Genomic DNA, 25,129 nt, shown 5'->3' with positions numbered 1-25,129 from the left:
ATCTGATATTCGATATGATCTATTTATGCCATTCAGTTCATTTATAATGAATAAAAATATATTTCATTTACCATTATCATTAATTAGATATATTTCATCATTAATTATATAAATAAATGTTGATTTTGCATTAAAATACGATTTTCAAAATGTGATCGTTGTTTTCAGGTGAATTATGGACCTATTTTTATTGGACTGATTGATTTAAGTCAAAAACGTCTATCTAAAACATCAGCTTGCAATCGTATAAAGGCTCTTCATTTTCGAACTTGAGGTGGAACATACATTTTCCTTCTGTGTACCTCATGAAGACTTATGGACAGAGACTTCATAGTATGAAGAGGTTGGGGTTTAACTTCCTGTCGACAACTAGATGCTTAGAAATGGAGTACAAACTTGTATTGGGCCAAATATGGGGAAAGAATTCAGTCACGCCCTTTTCACAGGAACCATGCTTGCATTTGGTGTAAGTGATCTAGTGGAACCAGGTAAAATTTGACATAGAATGTTGAACAGGAATTTGAAATGTCGACCTACTTGCATGCGAGTCCAGTATGCTAACCACTGTGCCACCTCACTCGGTACGAAATAGGTAAGGCAAGAAAACTTTCCTGACACCATATCAAGAACCCTAGATGACTACCATGCCGTTTTAGTGTCCAGAGTATGCTCATAATAAATTTAATGTCTCTGCTATGTTAAAGCTGTGTTCCCTACAAGTGAAATATGTTAACCAATGAATGTGTGAGTGGCTAGACTAGCAAAATGTGTGAGAGGGGTCTGTTAACTTCTCTACCTTAAAATAAGTACTAAATGTCGGTATTAAAGAAAATATTGAATGTCTGGTGATACAGAATGTAAAAGAAAGTTTTTATTATGACATTGTGACTTTTATTTTAATGTAATATGAAACACAGTATTACAAATTATGTTATAATTTTCTAGAGTTGAACAACTAATGGTAAATTTCACTTATACACACCAGAATATTTGCTCATTAAAAGTAACACTGTTCACAAATAATGTTATTTTTATATATTTTTATATATTTTTTGTGCATTTGCAAAATAATTCACTGCTTTCATGTCTTGTAAATGTGGGCACATGAAGCATCTTCCTTTTGGTGATCTTCCAGTTGCAGCGATCTTGGTCAGCTGGCTACTAATTCCACAATGTGCAGTGGCTTGTAGAACTTTGTATTGTAGGCATGGCGTTTTGAATCTCCTCTCACTATGAGAAAAGTTCTGTTTTTATTAGATATACCTTCCTTCTGGTGGGATGATACTGCAAAAATAAGATATTTTTTGCTACTACATCCAATACTTTTGTCCATAAGACGAAGTACAATCTTTTTGACTGTCTCTTCCAGGTTGATGTGCATTCATTATACAATAATGTTGTTTTTACGTCTTTCATGTATAGTGTTGCTGTTTTGCAGAGACTTAGTAACATCACACATTTGTTCTTTTTGGGCACACAACATACAACTGTTAAAGTGTCTTTTGGACGACAATAATGATTATAAAAGTCCTGAGGTCAAGGAAACCATCATTTTGAGTGGATTTTCCTTTCTGTTTAGTTACATTCCCTTGTACTGGACAAGGTGGAATTTTCATGATACTGTGTACTCGTATCCTACTCATTGATGGCACTGATTTGCTTTATTGAGCTGCATCATGACCAAAAAGGAAATCAGCAATTCTGTAGTCTGTATAATCTAACTCTTCACTGCTTGTATCAACTGTGATACTAGAAGATGTGGGTTCATTATCGTTAAGACCATCAGTCTCTGGATTTCTGTTTTTTCTTGGTCAAAGAGAGCTTCATCTTCAAGCCTTTCAGTAATAGTTGATTTAAAGTTTTGAACACTTCTCCTGACTTCAGATGATCTTCTGTCTTCACAGATAGTACGGTATATAATTACACTCTATGTAAGAAATAGTATTATTTTACGTATTTATTTTGTTTATGGTACAAAATTTACAGTATGTCCATCTAAAGTGTTTGGCATTAGGGAATGCTCTTTCCTTCAAGTTAGTACTTGGATGTAGCTTTCACAGTGCTTCTGACTTCTCAATAAAGAGTACAGTTGTGCCAAACTGATAAGTGTTATCAGTAATCTAACTGCTTTAACACGTCATTCTCGTAAGATGTAAATAAACTATTAGAAAGGCACCTGGTTCGCTATGAGATTTAATAGATCACTGTCTTCCTTTATACAAGTAGGAGAGCAAAATTCATAAAATAAAATAATTAATTTGATTTCCAACAAACTACTTTCCTTCTGAAGAACGTCCACTATATGTTGAGGGATTACAAAGAACATGAAATAAAGTAAACAAATTTTCAAAAATATTCTTGAAAGAATGATGGGTTGCCGTTTATAAATGACCCCTGTTGTGCATCCAACACATTAACACATGTATCAGAACACACAATCATACAGTTAATGAGTTTGTTTTCTTTTACAGTCTGTGCATTATGATATGATTGCCTCATGACTGCAGCTTTGCGGCATCCTGGATGTTTACCCATTTTCACAGAGGATGAACGTTCTGATATTAAAATCTTATAGACAAAATCGTGATTCCATTGTAGCAGTGATACTTTTTATTATTTTTCCATTATTGGTTTCGGCGTCAGGCCACTCTCAAACGGTAAGTTCTGTATTACTAAGTGTGACAAAAATATTAATGCTGATCTCTGAGACACAAAAATATAGGACTACGTGTATGCCTCAGAAGCTGTACTTGGGGGAAAGTTCATGTAGCAGCAGATTAGCTGACCGAGTCACTGCATCGACAACATACACGCACCACGATCCACCTTGAGCCTTATTTACATACAGAAATTTCTACTGCAAGTCTTTAAAATTGCAGGACCATTAAGGCAGCATGAAGTGCACTACTTACTTGTATATGCAAATGATTGACATTTCAGCACTATGGTACCAAGTATACGGAATGTAGATGACGTTATTCCCACCTACAACAAAAGATTATGCAGCGGACTTCTAATTTAGAAATGGCACTTGAAAGCAGTTCCTTGTCACAAGATTGTGTTATGTCTCGTGTAAGAAGGAGAAGCGTTTATCAGTTCGTGTCAGAATTCTACGATGGCTGGATAATGCTCACTAGAGATTGTATTTTATTGTTCTGCGATATTGTTACTCTCATTGGTCAGGATCACACGACTGTGAAGCGAAAATGGAAACAATAGGATGAGGAGAACTGTTGGGGTTGGGTTATTTGGGGAAGGAGACCAGACAGCGAGGTCATTGGTCACATCGGATTAGGGAAGGACGGGGAAGGAAGTCGGCCGTGCCCTTTGAAAGGAACCATCCCGGCATTTTCCTGGAGCGATTTAGGGAAATCACGGAAAACCTAAATCAGGATGGCCGGACGCGGGATTGAACCGTCGTCCTCCCGAATGCGAGTCCAGTGTCTAACCACTGCGCCACCTCGCTCGGTAGGAGAACTGTAACCGACGATATGCAAGATCTCAACGGCCCCACCCGATTAATGTCCGATAGGATAGAAATACTGTTTGCTCTTCCATGCAGCATTTTTCAGCTACAACATTTACTTTAAGCCAGGAAATTAGCTGTTTTGCAGAAAAACCAGTCTCTACACAGACAGCGCGATGTCGACTGGAGTGGACAGTGTTGTCAGTGAAGCGCCAACAACTACGCTGGGCACTATAGTCCTAGTTCTGCGTACATCACGATCCATGTGTGCAGACTCTAAGGATAACAAACGTTGCCAGACAGCATTCGTCATCGTCTTAAAGCCCAGCACATGGCGTGATGGTATGGATTGCCATTGAGTGCACAAACTATTTGGCCACCCCGCTGGTGGATTCTAATATAGGGAGCAAAATAATAAAATGCACACTTGGTTTCCCAATGCAAGTCCAGATCAATATATAATACAAGTCCTTGAGCTAGGACGAGTCTGATATCCACATTAGCAACAGAGGCTGAGAGACAACGCTTAGACTAGACCGACAGAGCTGAACTGACAGACTAGACTGAAGAGGTCGGTGCGGCGTTCTTTGAGTCGTCTCCGTGGCGGCGCTAGCCACCTGGGCACAGGAGGGTTTGTCTCGGAACCGGCTGCAGATTGGCGGTGCAGTCACATGGATTGCTGCCAACTTCTAGACGTGGATTGGTGCGGCGTGGTATTGATAGCGCACGATTCTGGTTCGTATTGCCGGTAACTTGAATAGCAGGCGTTATCTTTCTGAAGTGCTAAGTCCCATAAGAGTACCATATCCAGGAGGTCTCCATGGCAGTTTTCTCCATGAAGCTAATACAAGACCGTAGGGTGCCTGTGGCATTCTGACCTGTTGCCTTGGCCATCATGTTCTGCAGATCTCTCACCCATTGTAAACATCTGGTCATGGTTTACCGAGGCACTTGTAAGGTATCCCTCATTTTTGGACTACATCTTATTTTCCAAAATTGCATTTATGTCGTGTCTGCATATAGCAGTAACATTCAGTGAAGCCAAGTAGTACTGCAGAACGCAATTGCAGGGCGTACGATTTCAGTTCTCACGCTTGCTGAATAACCGCAGGACCATATGGCGCTTCCAGTAGATGGTGGGGTGAGGGGCAGTTGCTGGCCGTAAGAAAGACAGGTATATCAGAGCACTTTACGTAGGGAAACCCTAGCCATTCTGGAGCGAAAAAAGTGATTTTTTTAGTAAATATTTACTAATAAAAGCCATTTTTTCTACTATAGGTATTAGGAGAAGCCTACCGCTCATAAGTACTTTCTTACACCAATATTACTAAGCAAGAAATTAGTCATTTGAATAAACAAATTAATTTTTAAGTTAACGAAATTGTACGAACAGCTACGATGTTTCACGATTGTTAAGTACCAGATTTTGAATGAAATGATGCGCACTGACTGTAGAATAGTTTTTATTAAAAGTGACGACCAGTTTCGGGTCAATTGAAAACGCATCCTCAAGTGATCGTGCCACAAGCAGTCGTCACTCTTAATAAAAAGTATTCTACAGCCAGTGCGGATCATTTCATTCAAAATGTGGAAATTTGGATGCGGTTGCCCGCAGTTTAAAATAACATGGTTAAGTACGAGATCTCGACTGCGCGCCATACTCGCAAGTCGTCTTCCGAGCAAATCTTGTAAGATCACGCTCTCGACAAGTGCTAGTTTTTGAGTTAATAAATTATATATTGTTTCATTACTATCAGTTCAAGGCTTTTCTGCAAATAAAAACGTCATAATGTCATCCATAGGTGTATTTCAAGTAATGTAACTACCCGCATCGTCACTTAAAATTGCAGGCTGTAGAACTCCTCTTTCTAGAGAGTTCGATGGCGCTGCTACAGCTTATGCGAGGGACGTTAATCACGAGGGCTTCGAAGGCGAATAGGTGAAGACTCAGTAAGATAATTGAAGGTCGGATTCTCGTAATCTCTGCAAATCTAGGAAGGAAAAGCAGGTCAGTCATACTGTACGCCTCTTATGCCATCTTCCACGGACTCGCTAGCTAGATTGAGATACTTCAGCAGGGGATCTTGCACACTGAAACGTCAACAGTCGCCAGCCAATATGACTGATAAACTCCGGTATCGAGGTAGAGGAGCATGTAATGACGTATCTGTATCTGTCATCCAAGCTCAGTTCGACTCGATACCCAACTTAACTTTGCCATTGTTGCTGCCAGAGCTGACAGCTCTCCTGGGTACTAAATTTCTCACTCTGTATGCCTCCAAATCACCTGCAACTTTAATCATGTATATACCTTACTTCCATATGAGCGCACAATAAGTAAAATGTCGTTATTTTTTATCTTTCCATTTGTTGCAATTGTAGTAACCTGTAGCGTAAGTACGTCCAGCTCAGTGGACGATGCGATTTTTCAGCGATATACTTTGAAAAATGGACTAACTGTCTTCGCCGAGTGCTACGAGTATTTATTTATGTATTGCTGTTATAAGTAAATCTGCAATCTTCTTACCTAACTCAGTTTCCTTAATACAGACTGTAAATATAACAATAACTGTAACAATGAGCTAATAAAAGCATTTTAAAGTTTTGAGTATATGCTGTAATCTTAGATGTGATCACTGTCTGGACTCCTCAACTTCACAGTCCAGGTAGTGAGCACGTCTAAAATCATGGTTCACACACTAGACGATGACGGTCAGCTCAACTCATCCAAAAACTGAGCAAAATAATGGAATAGTTTACCTGCCAGGGCACACGGTAATACGTTTCCTAGTATTACATACGAGGGCAACTTGTTTATTAAGATCCTATGGGCCGCGAGATGGAAACCACGGTGAAACTCCGATGAAGCTTTGCACAGATGTGTTGGTCACGGTCTCTAGTATGCTCGTCGATCGCTTCACGTCGCTCTTTTCGGTTTTGACATCACAGTGAGCATTTAAAGATGCCTAGAAAATAATGTCTCCCGCAAAGTATGAGATTATGCCTGATTTTATGCATTCCACATAAGGCATTTGTCATGTCTTGCTTCATGGCATTTCTCGGCCTCACTCTGTAAGGCCAATGAAGACGCTCCTGCAGAGATTTCGATGGGAAGTGTTTGATCGCCCACCCTGCAGCCCGAATTTGGTTCCCTCTGAGTTTCGTCTCTCCTGACATGAACCGCAGGCTATGACATTTTGACACACACAATAAGCTGCAGAGCAGCGCAGAGAATTAGCGGAAAGGACAGGCGGCTGCCTTCTATGACGAGGTTATTGGGAAATTGGTACAACGATACGACTAATGCCGTCGGAGCGGCGACTATGCAGAAAAGTGGCTGGAAGGTGTAGCTAACTGTTGCAAATGAAACATTTTTGATTTTCACCTTGGTTTCCATTTCGCGACAGATCGGACCTGAATAAAAGAATAGCCCTCTATTTTATAAATTCGAAAGTTTGTAAGTTTATGTGTGTGTTTGTGTGTATGTATGTGTATGAAATGGTATATTTGTTACTCCTTCAACCTTAAGCCACTCGACGGATTTAGATGAAATTTGGAATGGAGATACCTTATACCCTGAATTAATATGTACGCTACCTATCAAAGGGATCGGGGTGGGGGTGTAAATAAGCGTAGCTCACGACGCGCGAATGCCCAGACTTTATTTATCCAGTGTTTGAGAATGAGAGCACTTAGTGACTTGCAACGGACTTTACACTTTTATGAAACTTTTCTCGCTCACAAATCATGCAAAATTATGAAAGAAAAATAAGTTTACCGTTAACAACTTGTTTGCTGTTCATGCAGTAAAACCGCCGCACTTCTATACTTCTAACTGTATTCGCAATGTATTTTGCAGACAGTATTCACTTACACCGATGAGCCGAGACATTATGACCACCTGCTTAATAGCTTGTTTGTCCAACTTTGGATCGAAATACATCACTGTTTCTATGTATCAGGGATCCGACAGTTTGTTGGTAGGTTTGTGGCATTAGATGTCTACGCATAGGTCATGCAATTCGCGTAAATAACGGGCCGCTGATTTGCGATGACGGCGCCAGATAATGACCCCATATAGGTTTCGTGGGATATACATCAGGCGAATTTGGTCACCGAGACATCAACGTGAGTTCACTACAATGCTCCTCAAACCGCTGTAGCACGCTTCTGGCTCCGACACATGGACAATTATACAGCTCAAAGATGACATCGCCGTCGGGGCAGACATCAAGCCTGAAGGGATGCATGTCGTTTGCCTACCATAGCATAATACAGCTACCACCAGCTTGCGTCCGAGGCGCGCTGCACATGTCGAGCTGCCGTTCACCTCGATGACGGCGTTTGTGGAGACGACCATCGATCTATTGTAGCAAAAATGTGACTCACCCGAAGAGCCGACATGTTTCCTTTGATCGACGATCGAATGCCGATGGTCCCGTGCCCATTGTAATTGTAATTGACGATGTCGTTGGCGAAGTGGCCGTGCGGTTAAAGGCGCTGCAGTCTGGAACCGCAAGACCGCTACGGTCGCAGGTTCGAATCCTGCCTCGGGCATGGATGTTTGTGATGTCCTTAGGTTAGTTAGGTTTAACTAGTTCTAAGTTCTAGGGGACTAATGACCTCAGCAGTTGAGTCCCATAGTGCTCAGAGCCATTTGATGTCGTTGGGTCAACAAGTGAAGAAGTAGGGGTGGTCTGTTGCAGAGCTCTGTGTTCTACAATGGTGTGCCCCAGAACACTTGTGCGTGCACCAGTATTGTGTTCTTTCGGCATTGATGCCACAGATCACCACCTATCTTACTTTAAAGAGTAGACAAGCCTCCGAACACCACGTTCTGTGAGGAACCGTGGACGTCCAACAGTTTGGCGCCTAGTGGTAGTTTCACTGTCCTACCTCTTTCCTTAGATGCTCACGACAATAGCACGTAAACATACGATTAGCTTCGCCGTTTTCGAGATACTCGTTTATAGGCTCTGCATAATAATAAACTTCCCTTTGTCAAAGTCGCTTATCTCAACGGTTTTCCACATTTGCAGCTCATATCTTCGGTAGGGTGATCACCCGTCCGTGTCGGCTCCGCTTACATAATTTCGTTACAGCGTCGCCGGTCGGAGTGGCCGAGCGGTTCTAGGCGCTTCAGTCTGGAACGGTGCGACCGCTACGGTCGCAGGTTCGAATCCTGCCTCGGGCATGGATGTGTGTGTTGTCCTTAGGTTAGTTAGGTTTAAGTAGTTCTAAGATCTAGGGGACTGATGACCTCAGATGTTGAGTCCCATAGTGCTCAGAGCCATTTGAACCATTTGTTACCGCGTCACGTGCCCGCAACGCTACCAGGCGGCGTCCACCGTCGCGGTGGCAGTGGTCATAATGTTCTGGCTTATCAGTGTATATCACTGTATGTACCAGCGAAATTATATCATTGTACGATTCATAGCTCAGGAGATATGACGTCATAAACACAGAGCTGATAAAAACTGTCGCAGCATGTATGCCTTTTAAATTTATTACTTCTTTGCTACTAACTATATTTGCTATACATTTCGCTGACAGTATCCGCATACGTGGCTGAATGTACCTACAAAAATATGTCACTACACGACACATAGTTCAAGAGATATGATGTCACAATCACTGAGACACCTGAAAAACTGCGGCAACATAAACGACGTTTAAATTTATTGCTTCTTTACTGCTAGCTCTATTCAAAACACATTTCGCAGATAGTAGCCAAATGTATCACTGGATGTACCTGAAAAGTTGTACCATTGTGCGACACATAGTACAGACGATACGACGTCATAATATGTTAAACTTATGTGAAATGTATTTGACATGTGTGTGCGCGGGCAAAGCTACGGGTAAATAGCTGATTCTAAGCCCCTGGAACGATTTCAGTCCAATCTGGTAGACGTATTAGTTAAGATCTGGAAAGAAATACTTCGCGGGGTAAGAAGAACAAACTCCCTACTGGAGGTGGAGTGATAACATAGAGAGAGAGAGAGAGAGGAGATGAACAGTGAGAGGAGGAGGAGGTCGACAGTGAATAGGGGGGGTGGGAGGAGATGGACAGGGAGAGAGGGCAAGAAAAGATCGACAGAGAGAGGGGGAAGTAGGAGATGAACTAATGGAAGACTGGAATAAATACATATCCTGTCATTTTTCTTACAAATAATTGTTTAACTGCGGATAAGATCGCGGGGTGGAGCTAGTTATTTTCATATTTTTCGTCAATTACCTCAGCTTTTAAATGTTATCTCCTTGTTCCGTATGACAAAACTACGAGTAGAATCGACATGACTGTAGGGTTCCACTAAAATGAAGCAGAAGTTTATTGGCGATGCTGCACAGTGAATATCACGGAGGGTGTGTTTCAAGGAAAACGGATAGCACAGATAGTTTTACTGTTAAGCATAAACATTCATAGAATATCTACAACAGTGGCTCTCCGCGAAAAGTGACCTCCCTAGACAACGACCGGGCTTGATGCCAAGGCATTATCGAACCGCCAAGCTCCAGTGCGAAGATTTTCCCCTGACTGCAGCTTCCTGGCATTCGGCCGAACCGAGTGGTGTGGCGCGCACGCCGGGGAGCCGGAAATAAACTCGGCGTTCTGTCCTGCCACCGCACTTATCATTTCCCGGGCATCTTTTGAATTATTTCATGCAAACAAAGAGCCTGGCCCCAACAGGCACTATGATATAGTTCTTAGCCACTCTTCTCGCTGACGAACACGCATTTTTTATTTTATTTATTAGTATGTGTTATTTTTACGTAGAGTACATATGGCATTTGTCGTCCAGTTCATAAAATTTCACTGTGATTTGCTTCCATTAACTTTTGAGACATTCTCAACTGCCAGTTACAAAGTATCTCAATTGTTATGAACGTCCTCAGGTCTGCTTCAGAACTTTTTTTTAAAGTGGCACTATCAAACTGACGGATTACATCATGTTTGAAGTCATCTTAACTGTACCAGTGTATGTAGAGTTCTTTTGCGTCCATGATGGATTCAACACACACTAACTTTGTGTTCTGCCTTACGGCAGGTCGTGTCATGGATGAAGCCTCGTCAGAGAGGTCCACCGCATGAGCGTCTAGGGAAGTGATTCCAGTGGTTGTTTCCCGTTGCCTTCCATTGATGATCATGAAATGAGAATGAGGAGAACACAACACCCAGTCCCTGAGCAGAGAAAATCTCCGACCCAGCCGGGAATCGAACCCGGGCCCCTTGGCGTGAAATTCCGCCGCGCTGACCACTCAGCTATCGGGACGGACTCAACAGAAACAGGATCTAAAAATTTTCATGACAGAAAAGAAATCGTCCTCTTAAGTGGAGTTGTTAACACAAATAAACTCGCAAACTTCTGTCCAGGTTTCCTTTAATTTCGTATTATCTTCGCACAAACGAATTTTTAAAAAATTCTGGATTCTAATATGTAACGTATTTTTGAGCTCATCCACTATATTAGGATACAAATTCACGCAAAATTATTTGTTATTATTTCCTCTCCTTTCACCTCTGCCTCCCATCCCCCCGTCCTCCACTCCTCCCCCCCCCCCTCTCTATCTCTCGTATTCACGATTAATTATGTGTTTCTGGAGTAATGCACGTTGTGGGCTCTGCTGGCTGCCATGGAGAAGGGAATCCACAAAATACGTGATGTGAAGACTTGCTCTGGGCTATAGTTAACATTAACATGGGACTATTACATGGTATAACGCCATTAAGAACATCTAATTTAGCACCAATACCACAAAATATGAAGCACGATTTAGCACTCAGAACGTAGACTAATTACCCTTAGGCATATTCATGTGATACTATAACGAAAAAGTTGTTTACAACCAGTGGCGGCTCCTGAGTATACATCCTGGGTGTTCAGAAATTTTTAAATTCACATAAATTTGAGTGTGTGAAATTAATAGCATCTGCTGTATAACAATTATGCTTATGAACAAATTTATACAACTACGGGCACTGCCAATAATAATAACGACAGTTGTTGTTGTTGTCGTCTTCAGTTCTGAGACTGGTTTGATGCACCTCTCCATGCTACTCTATCCTGTGCAAGCTTCTTCATCTCCCAGTACGTACTGCAGTCTACATCCTTCTGTATCTGCTTAGTGTATTCACCTCTTGGTCTCCCTCTACGATTTTTACCATCCACGCTGCCCTCTAATACTAAATTGGTGATCCCTTGATGCCTCAGAACGTATCCTACCAACCGATCCCTTCTTCTAGTCAAGTTGTGCCACAAACTCCTCTTCTCCCCAATCCTATTCAATACCTCCACATTAGTTGTGTGATCTAACCATCTAATCTTCAGTATTCTTCTGTAGCACCACATTTCGAAAGCTTCTATTCTCTTCTTGTCCAAACTATTTATCGTCCATGTTTTTATAATCCTGTATTCACCTGACCAAAAGTCTTGTTCCTCCTGCCACCGAACTTCGCTAATTCCCACTATATCTAACTTTAACCTATCCATTTCCCTTTTTAAATTTTCTAATCTACCTGCCCGATTAAGGGATCTGACATTCCACGCTCCGATCCGTAGAACGCCAGTTTTCTTACTCCTGATAACGACGAACTCTTGAGTAGTACCCGCCCGAAGATCCGAATGGGGGACTACTTTACCTCCGGAATATTTTACCCAAGAGGACGCCATCATCATTTATCCATACACTAAAGCTGCACGCCCTCGGGAAAAATTACGGCCGTAGTTTCCCCTTGCTTTCAGCCGTTCGCAGTACCAACACGGCAAGGCCGTTTTGGTTAGTGTTACAAGGCCAGATCAGTCAATCATCCAGGCTGTTGCCCCTGCAACTACTGAAAAGGCTGCTGCCCCTCTTCAGGAACCATACGTTTGTCTGGCCTCTCAACAGATACCCCTCCATTGTGGTTGCACCTACGGTTCGGCTATCTGTATCGCTGAGGCACGCAAGCCTCCCCACCAACGGCAAGGTCTATGGTTCATGGGGTGGGTGGGGGTGGGGGGGTGTGATAACAACAGTAATAATAATAATAATAATAATAATAATAATAATACGCATAACTTAGCTGGCAAAAGAAAGAATCGTTTTTGTAGACTTTTGTTGTTTTATCCATAATTAAGTACAGGTTAGGGCAATAACGAAATAATGTGTAAGCTTTCGCAACCCTCCATTTCACATTTTTGTGGAACTGTGAGTTTTTGTGCTTTCCTATTTTTTGGACAAATGTACAAAATCCCTAACAGATGTTTCAACTGTCGAATTTATTTTCGGACTGAAAATCAGATATTCTTACGCTGAATCCACATAACAGCTTGTGCTAACTGTACACCTCCTTGTTAAATGTTCGCTTGTAGTCACGAGTATTTGATTTCGTCACTCTGTCAATCAAAGGATCTGTTCTCGGAGGCCCTAGTTCCTTTGCGGCTAACTTTTCCTGGTAATTTACTTCTTTGTTCCCTGAATGAGATTTTCACTCTGTAACGGATTGTGCACTGATATGAAACTTCCTGGCAGATTAAAGCTGTGTGTTGGACCGAGACTCGAACTCGGGACCTTTGCCTTTCGTGAGGAAGTGCTCTACCAACTGAGCAACCCAAGCACAACTCACGACCCTACCTCACAGCTTTACTTTTCTGTTGGCATTTAAAATAGATTCAATATAGTTCAACTTCACACTGCACACGAAAGCCGATTCTCGCACAGTAAATAACCAACTCCAAACATGAAGTGCGGTTTGTGGAAATGATTTAACTCAAGTAGTAATGTCTATCAACATCGTCACTTGACTAGAATAGAAATGAGGTGCTGAGATCCATAAAGGTCCTAAAGCACACTGCCGTCGATCCAACATTTAAGTGAATATCAGAGAAACTAGTTATACAGATTTTCGTGAATTTTCATAAATATATAATGTGGGCCTACAGTACAGATAAACCTGACTCACCATAAGATCAACACATTTCAGAAGCATGAATGAATGCTACAGTCTCACAGTCGACGGTGATGTGCTTTGGGACCTTATGATTCTCAGCGCCTCAAATAGATTGCTGCACAATAAAATTCATAATTTAATATTCTATAACTGATTCAGATACCCGCAAAGTAGGTTTACTATCAGTACAACTTAAACATATACTTAAGTCCGATCTAATTTTAATATATAGTGTGTGAATTAGCGTATCTGAGCAGCGTGCTATCACCTAGCAGGGTTTATATCCGAGCGAACGGGGATAAAAGTCTGCCACAGTATGCTACCACTTGGTGGCACTGACGTAACCTTCTAGTTGAGTAGCAAGAGCTAGCTGTGCACGTCGGGACCCATGCACGTTGTTCATCAAATCCGTATGTACGAGGGTAAGTCAATTATTATCCGCAATTTAGTTACATTTTTGTTTATTTTGGTAGTACTGTCGTTTTACGTTGATGATGCATGCTTTGTTTATTTGTTGTTATATCTTTGCAATTTTCTAGGTTAGTTTCGTTATCGCTACCGTGCTGTTAATCATGGCTGCTCCGCTGTCGGAAGGCGTATCAGGGGCATAAATTCATCGAAGACTTTCGGTACAGTACGGGACCAGTGTTTTGCCACAACGGAGTGTCTACGAATGGATTGAAAAATTCCGAAATGGTCACACAAGTGTTACGCACGATGAACGAAATGGACGACCGTTTACCGCCACAAATGAAAAAACCATTGAGCGTTCACGTGAAATGATTCTCTTAGACAGACGATTAACTATTGACGAAGTGACACATCGTCTGCAAATTCGTCACGGTTCTGCCTACGAAATCATCCACAACAGACTTGGGTTTCATAAAGTTTGAGCAAGATGGATCCCAAAACAACCCACACGGTTGCATAAAAAAAAGTGTTTGGACATCTGTAACAAACATTTGGATCGCTGTGGTAACAAAGGGGACAACTTTTTAGACAGGATCATTACTGGTGACGAAACATGGATCCATCATTACGAGCCGGAAAGTAAACGGCAGAGTATGAAATGGAAATATCCATATCGCCGTGCAAGAAAAAGTTCAAGACCCAACTGTCCGCAGGAAACTGATGCTTACTGTTTTTTTTAATTTTTTTTATTTTTATTTATTTATTTATTTATTTATTTTGGACCCACAAGGTCCAGTACTGGAACATTATGGGGAAAGGGGCACAACAACAAACAGCGTACGTTACAGTGAGATGCTTACTGCCAGGCTAAAAGCCTGCAATTCGAAGCAAACGCGGAGGATTGCTTTCAAAAGGTGTTGTGTTGTTGCATGACAGTCCCCGTCCGCACACTTCTGCCCACACTGCTGAAACGCTCCAGAAACTCAAATCTGAAGTACTGAATCATCCTCCACATTCTCCCAATCTTGCCTCTTCTGACTATCACTTGTTTGGTCCACTCAAACAGGCATTAAGGGGCCGTAGATTTGCCTCGGACGAAGCAGGGAAAGAAGCGGTGTATTCCTGGCTCACAGCTCAACAGAGACCCTTCTTTTATGAGGGCATCAGGAAGCTTGTACAACAACGTACCAAATACGTTGAAACGCAAGGAGACTGTGTCGAAAAATGATGTTCTTGTAAGTTTCCTATTCGATTAGAATAAAATTTTATAACTACTTTGTGGATAATAATTGACTTACCCTCGTATTTTGCCCGTAAGGCAATTACGTCACGCCAGTTGTGCATGTGCAAAAGCTCCTTAAAACGTGCACAACTGGAGGTGTGCTAGCGACCCTGATGCCAAGTTTCACGGAGTCTAGAGGAGCAGTAGCGCGGTATATTTAAGTGCCATATCTTTCAGATTGCAGCATCTGTGTTACGTTTAGCAACATAAAAAAAAAAAAAAATCCGCAACGTGTCGAAAGTTAGAGTGTTCACGGGTTCCTGTGCTCTTACAGAGCCGCCACCACTGTTTATAACATACAAATTCCAGGGGAACGTGATATACTAGGGAATACATTGTGGTAGCGAAATTCAACCGGCAATGATGAGTTTAAGAGGAACATTCTTTTAAAGTAAATTGCAGACAATAGATAATACCTAAAGCATTGTGCAACTGTCCATCAAGAGGTATTTATTTAATAGTAATAACCATGAGAAAACTATACCGAACAGGATACTTCGAGATTCTGTACACAGAAGATAAATACTTGCCACAATGAAATCGTAAGCCAGTCTTTGCCATCATCATCTGGGCTTTCGTTTCACAGGGCAAGAGACAGGTTGTGCGTTTCGTTCGATAAGTAACACAAATTTCTTGCTCAGCTAAGGAATCATATGTAAGAATGGCATTGGTGAATTCATTTATTATATTTCTGTTATATGATTTTAACCTCCCATCATTAATAATGAGCGTTGCTTAACTGAGATAAGATGCGGCGCATAAATGTTCCGAAATCTTTTGAAAGAACTAACATATCAGTTACCGGCGTCGATTTTATAGGGAGATATGGGGATTATGGATGTGTCTACAAGTGTGGTTGTCAGTTTCTTTTCCCACGAGGAGGTCCATGTGGAACTTTGAGTCTAAATCTAATGCAAAACATGACTGTAGTAATGCATACTGCCAAATTATTTCCCAACTAGCAAAGAGAACACAATGAACAGAAGTAGCTACGTTGGCGCTGCTATCTCCCCTCGCATGCGCGGGAGATAGGCCGTTCGAGATAACCACCCTGCAGTACTTGGATCACAGAATGAAAATTCCAAGGCAAATAAACACTCGTATCGATCGACGCAACATAATTTCCATACTGCCAAGACCTTATCTTTCCTCCGGAAAAAATCCCGCATGGGGATGGGAAAGCTGTGTTTCTAAAAGAACGTAATTAATTGTGTCACTAGACCTGAAAATCCGTCTTGCAGTACAATGAACATACTCAAAACTTCCGAACGGTCATATGATTTAGAATAATTTTATCACTCAGACAATACTTTCTTTCGATCGTCCTCACTCCTTTGCATTTTCTTTCGCAAAATGGCTAAGTGTTACTATTCATATACTGGATACAGTTACATAAAATACTACAGTTTCTTTTTTTAACAGCTAGTTGAAATGAAAGTGAAATTCACAAACAGTGAATTTTCCATTTATGTTCACCGATTATCGTACTGAATGATTTGTAATAGTGAAGATCTCTGTGTTTCTTGGTAGCTCATAGCAACAGAATAAATTTTGAATTCCTTCCATTCTTCTTTATTCTGGTAACCTAAATCAAGTTTTTCAATTAGTTTTACGTCGAATACTTTTAAACTGAGGTAATTTTACACTTTTTATTAGAGATCTAACGCTTTATCGAGGCTATCAATAATCTACACTACTTTCACCTGTATAAATTTTCATTATCCAGTCAGTAAAATTTCACTGATATTTTTATGAAATTATACGTGACAGAAGCAATTCTTCACAACCTGGTATACATAAATCGCATTATCGACGTTCACCCTGCTGCTGCGAACACCGGTCGCTCCATAGTTATTGTTACTCTGAGTGATTTGAACTTCCGTGAAATGAAGGAAAGCAGGAAGATTAGGATTTAACAGCCCGTTGACGATGAGGTCATTGGAGACGCAACAAAAATTCGAAGAGACGTGTCCTTTTCTAAGGACCTAGCCCGGTATTCGTCTCTAGGGAGAGCTAACATACTTCTTTTCTTGTGATAATTAGCACATCGGTACTATATCATGAAGAACAGCAACGTTCATCAACACACGAAAGCGTCACAAGTTATTTGAGATGGTACCGTCACTAAATGCGATGTGTACAAAGGTGCTGTTTTCGCGGCAAGGCAAAGCATACGTTAAACGTAGATAGTATTTTCGTTTAATTTAAGGTTATATTTTTTGCATCGTTGCAGAAGAAGGCAATTACACAATAGTAGAATATGAAGCAATTAAAGAGAATATACTTAACAATAATTCAAGCCAAACAATACATTAGCCATAATAGTAAACACAGAGACAGCAGACAAGTCGTACATTGTGCGTAAACTAATAATTTTAACTGATACGTCAAGTTTCTAAAGGCTGGTAGAAGTGACAACTGTTAGTATTGTAAAGCTTCTGTGTAGAATGCAATGTAGGAAAAGCACAAAAACTGAGGAAAATGCAAATTTTAACTGCATATATATTCTGTAATTCACTGTCATATGTTCAAAATAGTACTATGTTCGAATTTGTCTCAATGAGCATTAACGTTGAGCAACCAAACAATAGTATAATTTCATTTGAAAAATGAGGTGTCGAAGTCTAAGTATCGGTGGTTAATAATGTTGAGAAAACACGCTGGGGTCTCTTTACGAATAGGCTACCCTGTGACTATTCTTTAAAGTGAAAGTAGATTTTCAGTATCTCACTGGCATCAAAAGACATCTGAGGTAAAAGCGATAGGTACCTCACCCTGTGTGTAAAATGGAAAAGCATAAATCAATCACAATTGCCATCCTTGCACAAATAATAAAGAAGTCAATGTCTCTAGGAGCAAACGAAGCGCAGTACGTACTTAAACCGTCTTATTTATCTTACAGCATCCAGTCAACGTTATACTATAACAGTATAAGAGAAAAAGGTGATTTAATATGTAGATAGTCTTTTCAGGGGAGTCCACAACACAGAATGTGGCCCCATTCCAGAACATACCAGTGGCGTGGTCTCGTTGGCTACACGTAACAATAAGCGGCAAAAAACGAAACAACCACAAGGAAAAAAAAAGGTGCCAGTGAAATGTTCTCTTATTTGACTAAGAGTCCTAAATGAATCAAATAAGCAGACATATACATTATCAATTATAGGGGTATCTACGACTGGTTCTAGAGTCATTTAGTCAAATAATACAACGCTGCGTAAACAATGCTTTCAGCCCGTGAGAATTTATTCCCTTTCGTAGAATTTCCCTTTAGGAGCAAAAATTATACTTTCAGGAGGACCTTGCACGAACGTCGTTTGCTCACAAAGAACCATAGTTCTTTCTTTCTTTGTGAGAAAATAACGAAGGAGAAACTGAAGAACTCTAATTTAATACAGAACTCTTCTTGCTTTAACTGCACGCTTCTAGAAATGAATCGCCGTGTTCTTCCGACTTCCATAGGTTGTGCAACAACAATAATATCGACACTGCGAATTAATACCCTCGGTTAACAATCGTTTTCAGTTTTAGAACGCAGTCGTACAACGGTATATCGAAAGATATTAACTGGTGCATTCTGGGCAATGCAACATTCTTACATTGGTGGTTTCCGGTATAATCAGTTAGCATAATACATTAAGAGCTTAAAACGGAGCACCGTTGTCGCTTATTCTCAATATGACTGCTGTAACATAGCTATATACTCGAAGAAATACTTGCATTGTTGCAATACTTCTTTTAATGAAAGGATGGTTACGTAGGAAGGGAAGGAAAGAGAGAGCAGAAAAGTCCCGTGCATCAACTTAGACGTGGATAACTCCATTCATAATGCCAGATGAAATTTAAACCGTCAAAGACAGTTTTAGTCAGGCGCAAAAAAGAAACGTAAGGTTGAGGTAGTGTTTAACAATGTAACTGCAACGTACATTATCTCTAATGCATTACAGATGGAGCGAAATGAATAGGAATATATAATGTCAATACTGGGCAACTTATTTTTATTTTTTGACGTTAGTTAATTGCAATAACGAAACACTTCAGTAGTCGTTAATATAGAAGAAAGTGCTGCCACAAAATTTAACACAACTGAAGAAACTTGTTTTTGCCCCGTCTATAATATAGAGCTACTTCAACAACAGCCAAATACATTTAATTTCCTTAAAAAAGGCAGTCACATCAAAGCAGTTCTCATTGAGAAACGCATTATAGGAGAAAAAATATTAATGGCTAAAGGCAATAATCTGTAACAAAGCAGACAAGACTGAACAAGTACCTACTGTACAAAAACTTCAGGGAAAGCGCTCATAGTCACAAACAATAATTAACCCAAAGAATGGTCAAAAAGAGAAATAGCCTTGCTACAACAGTACAGACTCCAGAATCCTACAGATTCAAAAACAACTGTCAGACTGCCTCCGTCGAACACTTCTCATCATTCCATGTATGACGTATTTTAGTGCCGACAAATACTGAACCAGTACGATTTAAACATAGACATTTATAACAGAAATTAACTGTCACTTACCCGTACAAGCAATTCAAAGAAAGAGCTGCGAATGGCCCTGGAGCACAGAAATATGCCTGGAGCGTTCTGAAACACAAGCCGGCTAACAGCGACGTGCGCCCTCGTAGCGTACCTGTTGGCGTCTAAGGCGAAGCGCCGAGTGACACTGGCGGCCGCCCTGTCACCATAACAACCGCCGCCCTCTCTGATTGGTCGCGCGTGCTGTCCAATAGCCGCCCTCATTACTGATTAATTACGGAAGTTGCGCACCAGTGCTTTTGCCTGTGCAATCAAGGAAGTCGGGGAATCCTATTCCTATGACTTAATGTATATATTCTGTAAACATAAACGTTGCCGCGCATCGAAGAAGGTATGAATCATGGAATTCGAGTATTTAACTTTTTTGTACTTTATCCTCGGTTGCAGCATATCAAAAGCGCTTTAGAGAAATAATAAGAAAAATAAGAACACAGAGAGATATCAGTTTCACGTCCCTCTTTTGTTTATTTATTTATTTATTGTTCTGTGGGACCAAATTAAGAAGAAGTCTCCATGGTCATGGAACGAGTCAATACATGGAATTATAACACGATAGTAGAAACAGATAAAATGAAATATACAAAACATATTCAGGCGATAAGTCTTAAGTTTATATAAAGAAAGTCAACAAGCTCTTCCAGGAGCTCCTCGACAGAATAGAAGGAGTGAGCCATGAGGAAACTCTTCAGCTTAGACTTAAAAGAGTTTGGGCTACTGCTAAGATTTTTGAGTTCTTGTGGTAGCTTATTGAAAATGGATGCAGCAGAATACTGCACTTCTTTCTGCACAAGAGTCAAGGAAATGCATTCCACATGCAAATTTGATTTCTGCCTAGTATTAACTGAGTGAAAGCTGCTAACTCTTGGGAATAGGCTAATATTGCTAACAACAAACGACATTAAAGAAAATATATACTGTGAGGGCAATATCAGAATTCCCAGACTATTGAATAGGGGTCGACAAGAGGTTCTCGAACTTACATCACATATAGCTCGAACAGCCCGTTTTTGAGCCAAAAATACCCTTTTTGAATCAGAAGAATTACCCCAAAAAATAACACCATACGACATTAGTGTATGAAAATATGCGAAGTAGACTACTTTTCGTGTTGAACTGTCACTTATTTCAGATACTGTTCTAATGGTAAATAAAGCAGCATTTAGTTTCTGAACAAGATCCTGAACGTGGGCTTTCCACAACAGCTTGCTATCTATCCGAACGCCTAGGAACTTGAACTGTTCCGTCTCGCTTATAATATGCCCATTCTGTCTGATCAAAATATCGGTTCTTGTTGAATTGTGAGTTAGAAACTGTAAAAACTGAGTCTTGCTGTGATTTAGCATCAAATTATTTTCCACAAGCCACGAACTTATTTTATGAACTACATTATTTGATACTGTTTCAATATTACACAGAAGATCCTTCACTACCAAGCTGGTGTCATCAGAAAACAGAAATATTTTTGAATCACCTGTAATACTAGAAGGCATATCATTTATATAAATAAGAAACAGCAGTGGCCCCAGCACCGACCCTTGCGGAACGCCCCACTTAACAGTGCCCCATTGGGACTGAACATCACTACCACTCTCAATATTGCGGAGAATTACCTTCTGTTTTCTGTTCTTAAAGTAAGAGGCGAACCAATTGTAAGCTACTCCCCTTACTCCATAATGGTCCAACTTCTGCAGTAATATTTCGTGGTCAACACAGTCAAAAGCCTTCGTTAAATCAAAGAAAACACCTAGCGTTCGCAACCTTTTATTCAATCCGTCCAAAACCTCACAGAGAAAATAGAATATAGCATTTTCAGTTGTTAAACCATTTCTAAAACCAAACTGTACATTCGACAGCAAATTATGTGAATTTAAATGCTCCAGTAACCTTGTATATACAACCTTCTCGATAACTTTAGCAAGCACCGATGGCATAGAAATAGGTCTAAAATTGTCAACATTATCCCTGTCTCCCATTTTATAAAGTGGCTTCACTACCGAGTACTTTAATCGGTCAGGAAACCGACCACTCCTAAAGGAAAAGTTACAGATATGGCTAAGTACTGGGCTAACATACATGGAACAATACTTCAGTATTCTGCTAGATACCCCGTCATATCCATGAGAGTTCTTGGTCTTTAGTGATTTAATTATTAACTCAATCTCCCTCTTGTCAGTATCATGGAGGAGCATTTCAGGTAACAGTCTCGGAACACTTTTTTCTAAGAGCGCTATGTGATTCCCTGTTGGGACTAGGTTTCTATTTAGTTCACCTGCTATATTCAGAAAGTGATTATTAAATACTGTACATACACGCGACTTATCAGTAACACGGACATTCCCACTACGCACTGATTCTATATCCTCGACCTGTCTCTGCACCCCAGCCACTTCCTTTACGACTGACCATATGGTTTTAATTTTATCCTGAGACTTAGCTATTCTATCTGCATACCACATACTTTTTGCCTTCCTAATAACATTTTTAAGCACCTTACAATACTGTTTGTAATGGGCTGCTGCATTTAGATTTTGCCTGTTTCTAACGTTTTCATATAATTGCCACTTTGTTCTACAAGATATTCTTATCCCTATAGTCAGCCACCCAGGCTGCCTGTTTGTGCTAGTACCCTGTTTTAAACGTTCTAACGGAAAGCAACTTTCAAAGAGCATGAGAAAAGTCTTGAGAAAAGCATTATATTTACCGTCTACTGTATCAGCGCTATAAACATCTTGCCACTCTTGTTCCTTTATAAGGTTTACAAAGGTCTCTACAGCAACTGGATCAGCTTTCCTGAACAGCTGATGACTATATTTAACACGTGTTGCAGCACAAAAACCTTTTAAAGTTAAAATTTGTGCATCATGATCTGAAAGGCCATTCACCTTTTTGCTGACAGAATGCCCTTCTAGTAATGAGGAATGAACAAAAATGTTGCCTATGGTTGTTCTACTGTTCCCTTGCACTCTCGTTGGAAAGAATACGGTTTGCATAAGATTATATGAATTAAGGAGGTCTACCAGCATCCTTTTCCTTGCACAATCACTTAAACAATTAATGTTGAAGTCACCACATATAACTAGCTTTTTGTATTTCCTATAAAGTGAACCAAGAACCTCCTCTAGCTTCAGCAAAAATGTTGTGAAATCGGAGTCTGGGGATCTATAAATAACAGCAGTTAGAAGTTTAGCTCCACTAAACTTAACCACACCTGCACAACATTCAAACACCTTATCAGTGCAGTACTTTGAAACATCAATTGACTCAAATGGGATGCCGTTTTTCACATACATGGCTACTCCCCCACACCGCAAAGAGCTCCTAGAAAAGCTGCCAGCCAACCTGTATCCTGGTAAAGGAAGCCTCTGAACGATCTCCTTATTTAAGAAGTGTTCAGATATACCGAGCCGTGGTCTAGCGGTTCTAGGCGCGCAGTTCGGAACCGCGCGACTGCCACGGTCGCAGGTTCGAATCCTGCCTCAGGCATGGATGTGTGTGATGTCCTAAGGTTAGTTAGGTTTAAGTAGTTCTAAGTTCTAGGGGACTTATGACCACAGTAGTTAAGTCCCATAGTGCTCAGAGCCATTTTGAGATATACCGATAATTTTAGAGTCAACATCTATAAGCAGTTCACTAACTTTATCTCTAATACCCTGTATATTTTCATGAAATATACTAATTCCCTCATTACTCGGATACCTAAGCTTTGTCAAAAGTGGTTTCTTTGTTAGAGAGACTTCCCTTAAGCAGGAATACCTATCAGCTGACTTCAATCTAGAAAAGGTGCAGCTCTAACACCCACTACTGCAGGAATTTTCCCATGAGTGATCCCGCCAACCCCACCTATGCTGTCACCTATAAGCTTTGCCAACCTCCCCTTCCCATACCTGTTGAGGTGCAGGCCATGTCTAGTGAAACCCGTCCTGCTGATAGACTCCACCGACACCACTGAAATGTGACTCATGCTTTCTGTCATCAGCGCACCCCCAAGTCTCATGTTATTACGCCTGATGGCTGTATTAAGATGAGGCCGATCGTGACGCTGAAACAGTTCGACGAAATGCACATTCGTGTTGCCAGTCTGAGTGGCTATCTTTTCCAGGTCACCATCTATGTCATACTCCCCATCCCTATCAATACTATTACCAGCCAGACCCACAATCACTACCTGATCCTCTTTAGTAAAATCCCTACATAACCCCCCCTATGTTAACAGTCACCTGAGCCAATCCTGCATTAGGCTTCACAATGCTGGTGACCTGGTACTCACTCCCCAACACTTCCTCCAACTGCTGGCCTACACCTCTGCCATGAGAACTACCTAACAGCAGAACCTTCTTCTTCCTCTTCGACTTTGCAACTGTCCTAGCCATCGTAAGTGCTGAGGTCTGCTGCATACTTCTTACGTCTACAGCTACTAGAGATTCCTCTCCGCTAGACTCTGACAGTTGATCACATCTATTGCAAACACCAATAGTAAAACTATCTGAAAATCTTCTTCTCCTAGCAGATCTCTTGCCAACAGCCAGCTCCCATTCCCCAACCCCCTTCTCCCTCCTCATCCTATCTAGCTCCTCCTGTGCGTTTTTCAACTGCATCTGAAGGGCACAGATCTTACGCTCCTGCTCCTCTACCAACTTACTCTTGCTACATAACCTGCAGTTCCAGGAGAGGATCTCACCAGAATGCCCACTGGTTTCCCCACTGCATTCCCCCCAGTGAAAATACTTCGAACAAGTCTCACACCGCAATCCACTACTAACGAACCTACGGCAAAGCCCACACTTCTCACTCATGGTAAAATTTTACTCTTATTGAAACAAGAAAAACACTTATCTAAGTTCCGCTACTATAATAAGAAGATGTTAAAAACCTGACTACAATAATCACAGACTTACTCTACAAGGGAAGTAACTACTATTATTAACAGTATTAATCAACAAAAAATTAGAATATAACAAAAGACTAACACAGAAAGAGAATCAAACGTCTAATGACACAGTAACGAAACTAAAAACAGTTCCCAAAAGGTTCATCTGAAATTATTTCACCAGAAAACACCAAGAACACCGGTTGAAGACTACTAAAGTTCCTAAATAAAACCACTATACACACACAATTAATTAGTACTTAGCTTTCGATGCGCCGCTACAGCTGCAACTGGTCAGTGCGGACATCGGCATCGAGGTGAATATAGACATAACACTATCTCAGTTAGAGATAGAAAAACTAAATAAAGCTGGTTGTGTGGGGATTTGAACACAGACGTAGTCATAGCGCCACCTCACGCAGTAATCGAAAGATGATTAAATCGACATTTTAATTCACTAATAAAGGACTGAACCAAAGCGATGCCTGTTCATTGGTCTAGGGCTATGATGCCTGCTTCGGGTGCAGGAGGTTGTGTATGCTCCTCCAAAGCGATGCCCACGTCGTCTGCAAAATCCTTAGTAAGTCAAATAGCTTTTTATGTCAAACAATATTAAGTTAGGAATAATG

The 25,129-nt window shown here is 40.8% G+C and overlaps 1 protein-coding gene across 1 annotated transcript in view; it reads right to left on the bottom strand.

The window, feature by feature from the left end:
* Positions 1 to 19,742, bottom strand: part of LOC124555633 (calcyphosin-like protein) — a 332,295-nt gene extending 312,553 nt beyond the window's left edge. The window contains exon 1 of the mRNA XM_047129609.1: positions 19,616 to 19,742. The gene's annotated coding sequence lies outside the window, so the exon portion shown is untranslated. The remainder of the gene's footprint in view (positions 1 to 19,615) is intronic.
* Positions 19,743 to 25,129: the final 5,387 nt, after the last annotated feature.

This window comes from Schistocerca americana, chromosome X (assembly GCF_021461395.2).
Source record: "Schistocerca americana isolate TAMUIC-IGC-003095 chromosome X, iqSchAmer2.1, whole genome shotgun sequence".
Lineage (NCBI taxonomy): Eukaryota > Metazoa > Arthropoda > Insecta > Orthoptera > Acrididae > Schistocerca > Schistocerca americana.
The sequence above is the reverse complement of the archived record's forward strand: the minus strand, read 5'-3'. Positions and strand labels throughout refer to the sequence as shown.